Consider the following 15,390-nt stretch of genomic DNA (forward strand, 5'->3'; position numbering starts at 1 on the left):
CCTTTTTACTTCCTTTTGGATAAACAGACATATTAGGCAAGCATTTTGGAGCTTTCACCTAAATAACTACAGGTGGTGAGATAAGCTGCACAATATAATTGACCTTTCAGTATATTGTTGCACACACACCATCTATTTAGCAAATGCCCTTGTTATCAACAGCAGCCTTTTAAACTCACCTGAGCTAACAGGTATGTGCGCTGGTTACTCTGCTGCGCTTAAAATTTCTTTTTTGGTTTGCTACAATGCCTTTTCTGAAACGTTGTCTCCTTCTGCTGGAACACTGACTTCTTTCATTTAATGCCTGCAGACTATAAAAGAGAACCCAACCCAAAAAGTTTGGTTGATTAGTCTGTGGCATTCTGTTAAACTGTTGCTTATGGCGGTCTCTGTGAGCTTCTCAGCGACATTCAGCCAGCCAGGTATCCTGCCTGCAGTAGATGGAATGTGGCAATGGAACGCTGGCTGCGCGTGTCATAATAGGCTCTGAGCCTTTATATACCTTTGCACAGCAGCAGCCACCTTCAGTCTGCTGCTGGACAGCCAGCAGCAGCAGGAGAGGTATGTAATCAGGAGCCCTCCTGCTAAGGGTAGACAGCTGCTCGTTCCACCCCACCCCCCGCCTTAATTGGTTCTCCTCCCTTCCAACGGTGTTGAGGCGGGTGGGAACAGCAGGGGGTGAAGGTGCTGTGTTTAAAGAGGTGGAGTTATGCAGATCTAAAACGCGTGGATTGCAGCAGCAGCAAGCCGAAAAGTGCAGGCATGTAAGGGATCTAGAGGTTGACAACATGTCTTCTTAACGGGAGTCCAGGAGCTCATCTCCACAAATGGACTTTTCAGGATCCTTGGGTGGCTCTGTAGTTTGAAACCAATTCTGGTTATCGCTTCTCGGCCTTTTGGCTGCGATCGTATGACTGTACCTTGATTGGTGCGAGTCTCCTGGAGGAATCCGGACCCTTTTGTGGAGGATTTTCTGCTTTTTCCTGTGGTATTCCATACCGACAGAATCCAAGATGTCTTTTGTGAAGAACACCATCCGTTTGTCCGTGGATCCATCTGACCAGAACAAGAACAACGTGGTTTTCATTGTCCAAGACATCGTTGAAGGCAAAGCTGGAGCAAGACGTTCTGAGATCTTCAGTGTCAACGAATTTTCACGTCAAGGTAATTATGACGTTACCTTTATGGACCAGGATGTTTGCCTTAATGTCTTTGAATGGCTCCGTGGTCACTCTAGTGACCCCTGCTTGGAAGGAGTTAGATGGGAACCTTTGTTTGGTCTGCAAGAAAAGGAGGTGACTGTGACTGTCTATAACCCTTTTACAGACCCTGAGCTGCTGGAGTGCTTCCTCTCTCGCTACTGTGAATATGTGCGGAAGGGAGTGAAGCAAGTCAATTGTCTAGGAATCTTTAACTGTCAGTATAAATTCCGTGTGAAATTGAAAAGGGATCCTGACAGTGTGGGGGGCTTTAGACACCCTCCATCAAATTTTTCCGTTGCAGGCCATAGAGGTTTCCTCTTTTACCCAGGCCAGCCCATGTTTTGCCGTAGATGCTTTTCTTTCGGACATACCATGGTAACATGCCTTAAAGGGCAGTGTTGCCGAAATTGCAGAAAGGAGGGGCATATGGCCAACCAGTGTCCAGAGGCCAAGTCCTGTGATGTCTGTGGGAGTAGTGATCACATGTATAAGGACTGTCCTATGAGTGCACCTAGACGTTCTGATAAAGAACAAAAGGAGGAGGAGCTGGAGAGGAGGCAGATGGCAAGCGCACTGAAAGTGCTGGAAAGATTGGAGAGGGAGGAGAGAGAGGGAAGGAGGCGGGAAACTGGTAGAGCCTCTCCCTCTACGGCGCCAGAGGAGGTGTCCCTGAGACCATGTTCTTCTTCTGCTGAAGAAATGAGGAAGAAGCGGAGGGAAGAAAAGGAGTTCTGGAGGGAAGTGGCAAAGGTGGAGAAAAAGGCAGTGTCTGCGAGAATATCTAGGAAAGTGGTGGAAGCAGAGCTGCCTGAGATGATGACTTTTGGAGAGGCAATGGACGCAACAGGATGTGAAGTGCAAATCTCGGAACCCGACAGTCCTGAACACCCTTCGGGTCCTGAAAACATTGAAGATTTTTCTTCGGAGGATGATAGGGGTGCAAAGAAGAGTCGTAGGGAGGATGGTGGGGGCAGTGATGATGCAGTTTTTAGTGAGCCTCAGAGGAAGATCAGAACTGCCAGAATGAGGAGTGTGGCTGGTGAAGCCAGCGGGTCGGAAACCAGCTGTTCTGTTCTGATGGCGGAGGAGGATAGTGGTGGTGCTGGATAGTGTCACCATATAATATTGTAAATGTTTTTTCTTTTTGTCCTCTTGTGAGCTTTGGTTTAGGCCAAAGGCTATTTCTTTGTGTAATTGGTGAAGGAGTAGAAGTATTATGGGATTTACCATAGTGTCCCAAAACGTAAGAGTGTTTAAAAGTAAAGTAAGAAGAGCTGCTATTTTTGAGTTTTTAGCTATGCAAAATGCATCTATTTTTTGTTTACAAGAATGTGGGGTAGTGGATGGTGTGAAAGGGGATGAATGGTCTTATGGAGCGTCTGTGTGGTCGGGGAGTGCATGTAATAAGAATGATGGTGTGGGTATTTTGGTTAAAGGAAGGGAGGTTGTTTTGAGTGATTATTTGGTTATTGAGGTGGGGAGATGTATCCTTGCTAATTTTGTATACAAGAATGTAAAGTTTTGTGTTATTAATGTTTATGCGCCAGTTGAAAAAAATGAGCGCAAAAATTTATTTGAAAAAATTAAGCTTTTTGTTCCAGGAAGAATACCTGTGGTAATTGTGGGTGATATGAACTGTGATGTGGGGAGAGTGAATGTGGATGTGTCTGGGAAAGCATTATTGGAGTTAGTGAATGATTTTGGGTTGTGTGATATGCAGCGCGTGTGTAACATGAATCCTTTGTTGAACACTTTCTTTTCTGAGAGTGGTAGGGTACAATCCAGATTGGATTATTGTTTTATTTCTAAAAATATGGTTTCTGTTAATTATAGGCAGGAAAACGTTCTTTTTTCAGATCATGTGTGTATGTTGTGTGAGTTGGATATAAAAGTTGATGGAGTGTTTGGGAGAGGATTGTGGAAGTTAAATGTTAAACTGTTAGAGAATGAAGATGTGAGAAAGGAGTATGAAAGGCGGTATGAAGAATGGTGTAAGCATAAAAATGAGTTTGGGAATGTTTGTGAGTGGTGGGACTGGGTGAAGAAACAAACAAAAATGTTCTTTAAAAATTTAGGATACAAGTATGCAGCAATTAAAAGAGAGAGTTTTGTTAAACTGAACGCGCGGTTGAGCGTTTTGTATAAGTTAAGGGAAGGAGGAGTTGAGGTGGAGGAGGATATTTTAGAGGTAAAAAAGGAGATTAGTGAGTTTTTGTTGGAGAGAGGGAGAAGCATAGTGTTTAGGGCAAAGATTGATAAGATGGAGCAGGATGAGAAATGTTCTCGGTTTTTCTTTAAAAAAGTTTTTGGAAAGAAACAGAGTATGAGCGTGGTGTATGGAGCAGATGGAAGTGAGGTGAGTGGAGAGGATATGTGTGAAGAGGTGGCTAAGTTTTATGAGGATCTGTATGCAGTGAAACAGAGGGATGAATGTTTGGAGAATGATGTTTTGAGTGTGTTAGAGAGTAAGTTGAGTGAAGCAGAAAGAGAGAGAGTGATGGGTGAGGTGACTGGTGATGAGGTATGGAAGGTTATGTGTAGTATGGCTTTGAATAAGACGCCGGGGGAGGATGGCCTCCCAGTAGAATTTTATCGTGTGATGTGGGGTGTGATTGGTAAGGACTTTGTGGATGTATGTAAGTATATGTGGGGAAACATGGAGGTGGCTGAGAGTATGCGTGCAGGTATGGTTGTGTTAATTCCTAAGAAAGGGGATTTGAAAAGTCTGAGGAATTGGAGGCCAATAACGTTACTTAATTGTGATTATAAAATCTATGCAAAACTTATGGCTAATAGGATGCGTGATGTGATAGAGAGTGTGATTGGGGATGAGCAGTGTTGTGCGGTACCTGGGAGGCGGATTCACGAGTGTGTGTGTATGTTAAGAGATTGTCTATGGGATTGCATGGGTCGTAAGAAGAGTGTATTTTTGTTAAGTTTGGATTTTGAAAAGGCTTATGATAGGTTGTCGCATGGTTTTTTGTTCAGAGTGTTGTTAAAAATGGGTTTTCCGGCTGATTTTGTTGGGCGAGTGAGAAGTTTGTATGCGGGTGTTTATAGCTGTGTTTTAATGAATGGGTATGTGGGTAGGAAAGTGAATGTGTTTTCGGGTGTGCGACAGGGGTGTCCTTTGTCCCCTGTAGCATTTATTTGTGCAATTGAGCCATTGTTGTGTATGCTGAGGAAAGATAAGGTAATTCGTGGTGTGCAAGTGCCGGGAGGTGGAGGAAAAGAATGGAAAGTGAGTGGTTATATGGATGACGTGTGTGTATTATGTGATTCTGAATGTTCGGTGAGGCGGGTGAAGTTGTTAGTGTCTATTTTTTGTGGTGCATCTGCGTTTAAAGTGAATTGGGAAAAGAGTGAGTGTAAGGGTTTTGGAGGCGGAAGTTTAAGTAGGGATGTAGGTGTGAATGTAGTGAATGGACCTATTAAAGTTTTGGGTGTGAAGTTTTCAGAGAGTTTGGATGGGAAAGAAAGTTGGGATGATGCGAAAGGAAAAGTTGAGCAGAAGTTGAATTTTTGGAAATTGAGGAGTTTATCCTTTTTTGGGAAGATTTTAATTGTTAAGAGTGTGGTGTTGCCAATATTTTTATATATTGCGGTAGTATTTCCACCAGGATATATGTGTATGAGAAGCTTGAATAGAATTTTATTTGTTTTTTTGTGGAACTCGAAAATGGAGAGAGCTAGGAGAGAAATTTTGGTTAAAAGAGTGGAAAAAGGTGGTTTGGGTTTTCCGAATTTGGACGTGTTTTTTGGTGTGAATATCGTTGTGTTTGTTTTGAAAGTGATTAGGGCGGATGGAAAGTTTTCATCTATGTGTAGGTATTTATTTGGAGCGTATTTGTTTCGTTTAAAGTGGCAAGAAAGGGATTTGCGATGTCCGATTGCTTTTGAGGTGCCTGTATGGTATGTGTGGGTTTATAAGTTTTTGGTGAGGTATGAACTGTGTGATGCAGATGTGAGATTGCTGGAGAATAAGAAGGCTGTGTATAGGATGATTGAATGTAGAGAGGTAGAATGTGGAATAAATATGGTTAGGGGTGGTGATGTGCAGAAGGTTTGGAAGAAAGTGCGGATGAGTGGTATGACCAACAAACAGAGTGAAGTTGTGTGGCAGTCTTTACATGGAGTATTACCTGTGAGAGAGTTTCAGAGGAATAGAGGTTTGGTGAGGAGTGAAATGTGTCCAAGAAATGGCTGTGGTGGAAGGGAAAGTGTGTTGCATGTTTTTTGGAATTGCCAGTATGCTAGAGATGTGATTGGGAGAATGGGGCCTTTGTGTAAAGAATTGTGTGGTGTGAATTTGTTGTCTTTTGAGTTGTTTATGTTTGGTTTGGGAATATGTGATGGGACGAAGGAAAGAGTCTTGTGGTTGATGCTTGCATGTATAAAGGAAGTGTTATGGGATGTGAGGAATGTGTATGTGTTTAAAAGGAAGGAAATTGCTGTAAAGGATAGTGTGAAGGTGATTTTGGGGAAGATGTATGTGTGTTTCCTATGGGACAAAAAGAGGAGAGGGGAAGTGGATGCAGAGGGAATATGGAAAGTTAAAAAGTGGAGATATATTGTTAGTACCTCTTGATTTTTGTTATTGTTGTTTTGAAATATGAAATAAATATTTCCGATGATGATGGGGACAGCAAATTGCGTATTGGATTTGACGCAGCTGTTTTGATGGAATTTTCCTTTGTCTGGTTTTCATAGACTGTGGAATTTCCTCGTCTGAGGAGAAAAAAAAAAAAAAAAAAAAAAAAAAAAAAAAAAAAAAAAAAAATCTGTTCTTATCAGTTTAATATCTGATACGTCCCCTATCTGGGGACCATATATTAAATGGATTTTTAGAACAGGGAGATGGAAAAAGAGCTTGCTCTGTCCACTCCACGCATTGACCTGGTATTGCAGTATCTCCAGGACCGGTGCACCCCTTCTTTAATGCAGTTTCTAAAATCAGAAAGAATTGAATTCAATGTTTTTTGTTCATTTTGCTTGTTTGTCGGATTTTGGGATGGACTCTTTGGCTTTGCTTTTCTTCTCCTCATTGGATTTTTCATGTTCAAAGTTGCAGAAGCCAGATTACAAGCTCATTTTGGTTCAACTTCAGCAACTGTGCATTGCATTGCCATGTAATGTGATGCAATGCTATCTTTCTAGCTCTCCCTTTTTACTTCCTTTTGGATAAACAGACATATTAGGCAAGCATTTTGGAGCTTTCACCTAAATAACTACAGGTGGTGAGATAAGCTGCACAATATAATTGACCTTTCAGTATATTGTTGCACACACACCATCTATTTAGCAAATGCCCTTGTTATCAACAGCAGCCTTTTAAACTCACCTGAGCTAACAGGTATGTGCGCTGGTTACTCTGCTGCGCTTAAAATTTCTTTTTTGGTTTGCTACAATGCCTTTTCTGAAACGTTGTCTCCTTCTGCTGGAACACTGACTTCTTTCATTTAATGCCTGCAGACTATAAAAGAGAACCCAACCCAAAAAGTTTGGTTGATTAGTCTGTGGCATTCTGTTAAACTGTTGCTTATGGCGGTCTCTGTGAGCTTCTCAGCGACATTCAGCCAGCCAGGTATCCTGCCTGCAGTAGATGGAATGTGGCAATGGAACGCTGGCTGCGCGTGTCATAATAGGCTCTGAGCCTTTATATACCTGTGCACAGCAGCAGCCACCTTCAGTCTGCTGCTGGACAGCCAGCAGCAGCAGCAGGAGAGGTATGTAATCAGGAGCCCTCCTGCTAAGGGTAGACAGCTGCTCGTTCCACCCCACCCCCCGCCTTAATTGGTTCTCCTCCCTTCCAACGGTGTTGAGGCGGGTGGGAACAGCAGGGGGTGAAGGTGCTGTGTTTAAAGAGGTGGAGTTATGCAGATCTAAAACGCGTGGATTGCAGCAGCAGCAAGCCGAAAAGTGCAGGCATGTAAGGGATCTAGAGGTTGACAACATGTCTTCTTAACGGGAGTCCAGGAGCTCATCTCCACAAATGGACTTTTCAGGATCCTTGGGTGGCTCCGTAGTTTGAAACCAATTCTGGTTATCGCTTCTCGGCCTTTTGGCTAAGATCAAGTGTAGTATCTGTTCTTATCAGTTTAATATCTGATACGTCCCCTATCTGGGGACCATATATTAAATGGATTTTTAGAACAGGGAGATGGAAAAAGAGCTTGCTCTGTCCACTCCACGCATTGACCTGGTATTGCAGTATCTCCAGGACCGGTGCACCCCTTCTTTAATGCAGTTTCTAAAATCAGAAAGAATTGAATTCAATGTTTTTTGTTCATTTTGCTTGTTTGTCGGATTTTGGGATGGACTCTTTGGCTTTGCTTTTCTTCTCCTCATTGGATTTTTCATGTTCAAAGTTGCAGAAGCCAGATTACAAGCTCATTTTGGTTCAACTTCAGCAACTGTGCATTGCATTGCCATGTAATGTGATGCAATGCTATCTTTCTAGCTCTCCCTTTTTACTTCCTTTTGGATAAACAGACATATTAGGCAAGCATTTTGGAGCTTTCACCTAAATAACTACAGGTGGTGAGATAAGCTGCACAATATAATTGACCTTTCAGTATATTGTTGCACACACACCATCTATTTAGCAAATGCCCTTGTTATCAACAGCAGCCTTTTAAACTCACCTGAGCTAACAGGTATGTGCGCTGGTTACTCTGCTGCGCTTAAAATTTCTTTTTTGGTTTGCTACAATGCCTTTTCTGAAACGTTGTCTCCTTCTGCTGGAACACTGACTTCTTTCATTTAATGCCTGCAGACTATAAAAGAGAACCCAACCCAAAAAGTTTGGTTGATTAGTCTGTGGCATTCTGTTAAACTGTTGCTTATGGCGGTCTCTGTGAGCTTCTCAGCGACATTCAGCCAGCCAGGTATCCTGCCTGCAGTAGATGGAATGTGGCAATGGAACGCTGGCTGCGCGTGTCATAATAGGCTCTGAGCCTTTATATACCTGTGCACAGCAGCAGCCACCTTCAGTCTGCTGCTGGACAGCCAGCAGCAGCAGCAGCAGGAGAGGTATGTAATCAGGAGCCCTCCTGCTAAGGGTAGACAGCTGCTCGTTCCACCCCACCCCCCGCCTTAATTGGTTCTCCTCCCTTCCAACGGTGTTGAGGCGGGTGGGAACAGCAGGGGGTGAAGGTGCTGTGTTTAAAGAGGTGGAGTTATGCAGATCTAAAACGCGTGGATTGCAGCAGCAGCAAGCCGAAAAGTGCAGGCATGTAAGGGATCTAGAGGTTGACAACATGTCTTCTTAACGGGAGTCCAGGAGCTCATCTCCACAAATGGACTTTTCAGGATCCTTGGGTGGCTCCGTAGTTTGAAACCAATTCTGGTTATCGCTTCTCGGCCTTTTGGTTAAGATCAAGTGTAGTATCTTTCGAAAAGGCGGTTTTGGATGTTGGCCGCCCTAGTAGATTGATACATTATGCACACTGGGGCTTAGGCGCTTGTTAGTACGCCAGTTGGCTAATATAGTCATCTGGTGGAAAGCATGGCCCCCCAGGATCGACGCCATTGGGCCGGGGAAGATCGAAAGCCCGAAGTGTGAAGTGCCCCAGGAGTGGTGACCCTGGGGTGCCTTAACTCACTGGGATTGGGAACCCCACTTGAGTTTATGGCATATTTGCACTAGCACTTCAATATTTCTTTCTTCACACACACCCTTATTCCGGGCCTTCTGGCCTTAGGATGGGGAATTTTTCAATTCCCGGTCGAAGGTCCGGGCAGTATTATACTGTGAAACCTTCACTATTTATTTAATTTTTTTTGTCACTGTGTGTCCACTTTTTCACGTGTGTCCACGTCCTTACTAGGATTTTGTCGGGATGCGGTTCCCTTACGGGTTCCTCTCTTGGCAGGTCTAGGGGGGGAGTGTGTGGCCATCAGGTTCCGCTCCCCCCTGAACCCCCCTGGCTCTCCTCTTTCGGGAGGAGAGGGTTGTTGGCTCCCCTCTTCCGGGAGGGGAGCACAGTCTTTCTCTCCCAGTGCCTTGCTCGGGTGAGAACTCGGGCAGGTATTGGGGGTAAGATTGGGTCGCCTCTGGCTCCGGCTGGAGGTGGCTATTTGTCCCTGTTCCTCGCTGTGGCCTTCTGGCTCGGAGGGACGGGGAATGGTTTGGGGGACCCTTCTCCTTTTGGAGAGGGTTTCAAGAAGATCAGCATCCTAGTGCACTTTTTTTGTGGCACTTGTCACTTTTTTAAGCGCACTCGGGTTTTGTACACGAATTCGGGCTTTCGATAAAAAAAAATCTGTTCTTATCAGTTTAATATCTGATACGTCCCCTATCTGGGGACCATATATTAAATGGATTTTTAGAACAGGGAGATGGAAAAAGAGCTTGCTCTGTCCACTCCACGCATTGACCTGGTATTGCAGTATCTCCAGGACCGGTGCACCCCTTCTTTAATGCAGTTTCTAAAATCAGAAAGAATTGAATTCAATGTTTTTTGTTCATTTTGCTTGTTTGTCGGATTTTGGGATGGACTCTTTGGCTTTGCTTTTCTTCTCCTCATTGGATTTTTCATGTTCAAAGTTGCAGAAGCCAGATTACAAGCTCATTTTGGTTCAACTTCAGCAACTGTGCATTGCATTGCCATGTAATGTGATGCAATGCTATCTTTCTAGCTCTCCCTTTTTACTTCCTTTTGGATAAACAGACATATTAGGCAAGCATTTTGGAGCTTTCACCTAAATAACTACAGGTGGTGAGATAAGCTGCACAATATAATTGACCTTTCAGTATATTGTTGCACACACACCATCTATTTAGCAAATGCCCTTGTTATCAACAGCAGCCTTTTAAACTCACCTGAGCTAACAGGTATGTGCGCTGGTTACTCTGCTGCGCTTAAAATTTCTTTTTTGGTTTGCTACAATGCCTTTTCTGAAACGTTGTCTCCTTCTGCTGGAACACTGACTTCTTTCATTTAATGCCTACAGACTATAAAAGAGAACCCAACCCAAAAAGTTTGGTTGATTAGTCTGTGGCATTCTGTTAAACTGTTGCTTATGGCGGTCTCTGTGAGCTTCTCAGCGACATTCAGCCAGCCAGGTATCCTGCCTGCAGTAGATGGAATGTGGCAATGGAACGCTGGCTGCGCGTGTCATAATAGGCTCTGAGCCTTTATATACCTGTGCACAGCAGCAGCCACCTTCAGTCTGCTGCTGGACAGCCAGCAGCAGCAGCAGCAGGAGAGGTATGTAATCAGGAGCCCTCCTGCTAAGGGTAGACAGCTGCTCGTTCCACCCCACCCCCCGCCTTAATTGGTTCTCCTCCCTTCCAACGGTGTTGAGGCGGGTGGGAACAGCAGGGGGTGAAGGTGCTGTGTTTAAAGAGGTGGAGTTATGCAGATCTAAAACGCGTGGATTGCAGCAGCAGCAAGCCGAAAAGTGCAGGCATGTAAGGGATCTAGAGGTTGACAACATGTCTTCTTAACGGGAGTCCAGGAGCTCATCTCCACAAATGGACTTTTCAGGATCCTTGGGTGGCTCCGTAGTTTGAAACCAATTCTGGTTATCGCTTCTCGGCCTTTTGGCTAAGATCAAGTGTAGTATCTGTTCTTATCAGTTTAATATCTGATACGTCCCCTATCTGGGGACCATATATTAAATGGATTTTTAGAACAGGGAGATGGAAAAAGAGCTTGCTCTGTCCACTCCACGCATTGACCTGGTATTGCAGTATCTCCAGGACCGGTGCACCCCTTCTTTAATGCAGTTTCTAAAATCAGAAAGAATTGAATTCAATGTTTTTTGTTCATTTTGCTTGTTTGTCGGATTTTGGGATGGACTCTTTGGCTTTGCTTTTCTTCTCCTCATTGGATTTTTCATGTTCAAAGTTGCAGAAGCCAGATTACAAGCTCATTTTGGTTCAACTTCAGCAACTGTGCATTGCATTGCCATGTAATGTGATGCAATGCTATCTTTCTAGCTCTCCCTTTTTACTTCCTTTTGGATAAACAGACATATTAGGCAAGCATTTTGGAGCTTTCACCTAAATAACTACAGGTGGTGAGATAAGCTGCACAATATAATTGACCTTTCAGTATATTGTTGCACACACACCATCTATTTAGCAAATGCCCTTGTTATCAACAGCAGCCTTTTAAACTCACCTGAGCTAACAGGTATGTGCGCTGGTTACTCTGCTGCGCTTAAAATTTCTTTTTTGGTTTGCTACAATGCCTTTTCTGAAACGTTGTCTCCTTCTGCTGGAACACTGACTTCTTTCATTTAATGCCTACAGACTATAAAAGAGAACCCAACCCAAAAAGTTTGGTTGATTAGTCTGTGGCATTCTGTTAAACTGTTGCTTATGGCGGTCTCTGTGAGCTTCTCAGCGACATTCAGCCAGCCAGGTATCCTGCCTGCAGTAGATGGAATGTGGCAATGGAACGCTGGCTGCGCGTGTCATAATAGGCTCTGAGCCTTTATATACCTGTGCACAGCAGCAGCCACCTTCAGTCTGCTGCTGGACAGCCAGCAGCAGCAGCAGCAGGAGAGGTATGTAATCAGGAGCCCTCCTGCTAAGGGTAGACAGCTGCTCGTTCCACCCCACCCCCCGCCTTAATTGGTTCTCCTCCCTTCCAACGGTGTTGAGGCGGGTGGGAACAGCAGGGGGTGAAGGTGCTGTGTTTAAAGAGGTGGAGTTATGCAGATCTAAAACGCGTGGATTGCAGCAGCAGCAAGCCGAAAAGTGCAGGCATGTAAGGGATCTAGAGGTTGACAACATGTCTTCTTAACGGGAGTCCAGGAGCTCATCTCCACAAATGGACTTTTCAGGATCCTTGGGTGGCTCCGTAGTTTGAAACCAATTCTGGTTATCGCTTCTCGGCCTTTTGGCTAAGATCAAGTGTAGTATCTGTTCTTATCAGTTTAATATCTGATACGTCCCCTATCTGGGGACCATATATTAAATGGATTTTTAGAACAGGGAGATGGAAAAAGAGCTTGCTCTGTCCACTCCACGCATTGACCTGGTATTGCAGTATCTCCAGGACCGGTGCACCCCTTCTTTAATGCAGTTTCTAAAATCAGAAAGAATTGAATTCAATGTTTTTTGTTCATTTTGCTTGTTTGTCGGATTTTGGGATGGACTCTTTGGCTTTGCTTTTCTTCTCCTCATTGGATTTTTCATGTTCAAAGTTGCAGAAGCCAGATTACAAGCTCATTTTGGTTCAACTTCAGCAACTGTGCATTGCATTGCCATGTAATGTGATGCAATGCTATCTTTCTAGCTCTCCCTTTTTACTTCCTTTTGGATAAACAGACATATTAGGCAAGCATTTTGGAGCTTTCACCTAAATAACTACAGGTGGTGAGATAAGCTGCACAATATAATTGACCTTTCAGTATATTGTTGCACACACACCATCTATTTAGCAAATGCCCTTGTTATCAACAGCAGCCTTTTAAACTCACCTGAGCTAACAGGTATGTGCGCTGGTTACTCTGCTGCGCTTAAAATTTCTTTTTTGGTTTGCTACAATGCCTTTTCTGAAACGTTGTCTCCTTCTGCTGGAACACTGACTTCTTTCATTTAATGCCTGCAGACTATAAAAGAGAACCCAACCCAAAAAGTTTGGTTGATTAGTCTGTGGCATTCTGTTAAACTGTTGCTTATGGCGGTCTCTGTGAGCTTCTCAGCGACATTCAGCCAGCCAGGTATCCTGCCTGCAGTAGATGGAATGTGGCAATGGAACGCTGGCTGCGCGTGTCATAATAGGCTCTGAGCCTTTATATACCTGTGCACAGCAGCAGCCACCTTCAGTCTGCTGCTGGACAGCCAGCAGCAGCAGCAGCAGGAGAGGTATGTAATCAGGAGCCCTCCTGCTAAGGGTAGACAGCTGCTCGTTCCACCCCACCCCCCGCCTTAATTGGTTCTCCTCCCTTCCAACGGTGTTGAGGCGGGTGGGAACAGCAGGGGGTGAAGGTGCTGTGTTTAAAGAGGTGGAGTTATGCAGATCTAAAACGCGTGGATTGCAGCAGCAGCAAGCCGAAAAGTGCAGGCATGTAAGGGATCTAGAGGTTGACAACATGTCTTCTTAACGGGAGTCCAGGAGCTCATCTCCACAAATGGACTTTTCAGGATCCTTGGGTGGCTCCGTAGTTTGAAACCAATTCTGGTTATCGCTTCTCGGCCTTTTGGCTAAGATCAAGTGTAGTATCTGTTCTTATCAGTTTAATATCTGATACGTCCCCTATCTGGGGACCATATATTAAATGGATTTTTAGAACAGGGAGATGGAAAAAGAGCTTGCTCTGTCCACTCCACGCATTGACCTGGTATTGCAGTATCTCCAGGACCGGTGCACCCCTTCTTTAATGCAGTTTCTAAAATCAGAAAGAATTGAATTCAATGTTTTTTGTTCATTTTGCTTGTTTGTCGGATTTTGGGATGGACTCTTTGGCTTTGCTTTTCTTCTCCTCATTGGATTTTTCATGTTCAAAGTTGCAGAAGCCAGATTACAAGCTCATTTTGGTTCAACTTCAGCAACTGTGCATTGCATTGCCATGTAATGTGATGCAATGCTATCTTTCTAGCTCTCCCTTTTTACTTCCTTTTGGATAAACAGACATATTAGGCAAGCATTTTGGAGCTTTCACCTAAATAACTACAGGTGGTGAGATAAGCTGCACAATATAATTGACCTTTCAGTATATTGTTGCACACACACCATCTATTTAGCAAATGCCCTTGTTATCAACAGCAGCCTTTTAAACTCACCTGAGCTAACAGGTATGTGCGCTGGTTACTCTGCTGCGCTTAAAATTTCTTTTTTGGTTTGCTACAATGCCTTTTCTGAAACGTTGTCTCCTTCTGCTGGAACACTGACTTCTTTCATTTAATGCCTGCAGACTATAAAAGAGAACCCAACCCAAAAACTTTGGTTGATTAGTCTGTGGCATTCTGTTAAACTGTTGCTTATGGCGGTCTCTGTGAGCTTCTCAGCGACATTCAGCCAGCCAGGTATCCTGCCTGCAGTAGATGGAATGTGGCAATGGAACGCTGGCTGCGCGTGTCATAATAGGCTCTGAGCCTTCATATACCTGTGCACAGCAGCAGCCACCTTCAGTCTGCTGCTGGACAGCCAGCAGCAGCAGCAGCAGGAGAGGTATGTAATCAGGAGCCCTCCTGCTAAGGGTAGACAGCTGCTCGTTCCACCCCACCCCCCGCCTTAATTGGTTCTCCTCCCTTCCAACGGTGTTGAGGCGGGTGGGAACAGCAGGGGGTGAAGGTGCTGTGTTTAAAGAGGTAGAGTTATGCAGATCTAAAACGCGTGGATTGCAGCAGCAGCAAGCCGAAAAGTGCAGGCATGTAAGGGATCTAGAGGTTGACAACATGTCTTCTTAACGGGAGTCCAGGAGCTCATCTCCACAAATGGACTTTTCAGGATCCTTGGGTGGCTCCGTAGTTTGAAACCAATTCTGGTTATCGCTTCTCGGCCTTTTGGCTAAGATCAAGTGTAGTATCTGTTCTTATCAGTTTAATATCTGATACGTCCCCTATCTGGGGACCATATATTAAATGGATTTTTAGAACAGGGAGATGGAAAAAGAGCTTGCTCTGTCCACTCCACGCATTGACCTGGTATTGCAGTATCTCCAGGACCGGTGCACCCCTTCTTTAATGCAGTTTCTAAAATCAGAAAGAATTGAATTCAATGTTTTTTGTTCATTTTGCTTGTTTGTCGGATTTTGGGATGGACTCTTTGGCTTTGCTTTTCTTCTCCTCATTGGATTTTTCATGTTCAAAGTTGCAGAAGCCAGATTACAAGCTCATTTTGGTTCAACTTCAGCAACTGTGCATTGCATTGCCATGTAATGTGATGCAATGCTATCTTTCTAGCTCTCCCTTTTTACTTCCTTTTGGATAAACAGACATATTAGGCAAGCATTTTGGAGCTTTCACCTAAATAACTACAGGTGGTGAGATAAGCTGCACAATATAATTGACCTTTCAGTATATTGTTGCACACACACCATCTATTTAGCAAATGCCCTTGTTATCAACAGCAGCCTTTTAAACTCACCTGAGCTAACAGGTATGTGCGCTGGTTACTCTGCTGCGCTTAAAATTTCTTTTTTGGTTTGCTACAATGCCTTTTCTGAAACGTTGTCTCCTTCTGCTGGAACACTGACTTCTTTCATTTAATGCCTGCAGACTATAAAA

General features: G+C 44.1%; 5 non-coding genes and 2 pseudogenes across 5 annotated transcripts; all 7 read left to right on the top strand.

Moving 5' to 3' along the window:
* The first annotated feature begins 5,889 nt into the window (after window positions 1-5,889).
* On the top strand, window positions 5,890-6,135 carry LOC141202657 (U2 spliceosomal RNA; annotated as a pseudogene).
* A 1,112-nt stretch (window positions 6,136-7,247) lies between these two features.
* Window positions 7,248-7,438, top strand: LOC141203081 (U2 spliceosomal RNA). Its single transcript, XR_012274221.1, has one exon. It is a non-coding gene; the product is annotated as a U2 spliceosomal RNA (small nuclear RNA).
* A 1,999-nt stretch (window positions 7,439-9,437) lies between these two features.
* Window positions 9,438-9,618, top strand: LOC141202533 (U2 spliceosomal RNA; annotated as a pseudogene).
* Window positions 9,619-10,733: 1,115 nt separating this feature from the next.
* Window positions 10,734-10,924, top strand: LOC141203082 (U2 spliceosomal RNA). The gene has a single exon (XR_012274222.1). It is a non-coding gene; the product is annotated as a U2 spliceosomal RNA (small nuclear RNA).
* Window positions 10,925-12,039: 1,115 nt separating this feature from the next.
* On the top strand, window positions 12,040-12,230 carry LOC141203083 (U2 spliceosomal RNA). The gene has a single exon (XR_012274223.1). It is a non-coding gene; the product is annotated as a U2 spliceosomal RNA (small nuclear RNA).
* A 1,115-nt stretch (window positions 12,231-13,345) lies between these two features.
* LOC141203084 (U2 spliceosomal RNA) lies at window positions 13,346-13,536 on the top strand. The gene has a single exon (XR_012274224.1). It is a non-coding gene; the product is annotated as a U2 spliceosomal RNA (small nuclear RNA).
* Window positions 13,537-14,651: 1,115 nt separating this feature from the next.
* On the top strand, window positions 14,652-14,842 carry LOC141203085 (U2 spliceosomal RNA). The gene has a single exon (XR_012274225.1). It is a non-coding gene; the product is annotated as a U2 spliceosomal RNA (small nuclear RNA).
* The last annotated feature ends 548 nt before the right edge of the window (window positions 14,843-15,390 follow it).

Source organism: Phyllobates terribilis, unplaced genomic scaffold (genome assembly GCF_046119375.1).
Source record: "Phyllobates terribilis strain yellow unplaced genomic scaffold, ASM4611937v1 Scaffold_123__1_contigs__length_5148117, whole genome shotgun sequence".
NCBI classification, from domain to species: domain Eukaryota; kingdom Metazoa; phylum Chordata; class Amphibia; order Anura; family Dendrobatidae; genus Phyllobates; species Phyllobates terribilis.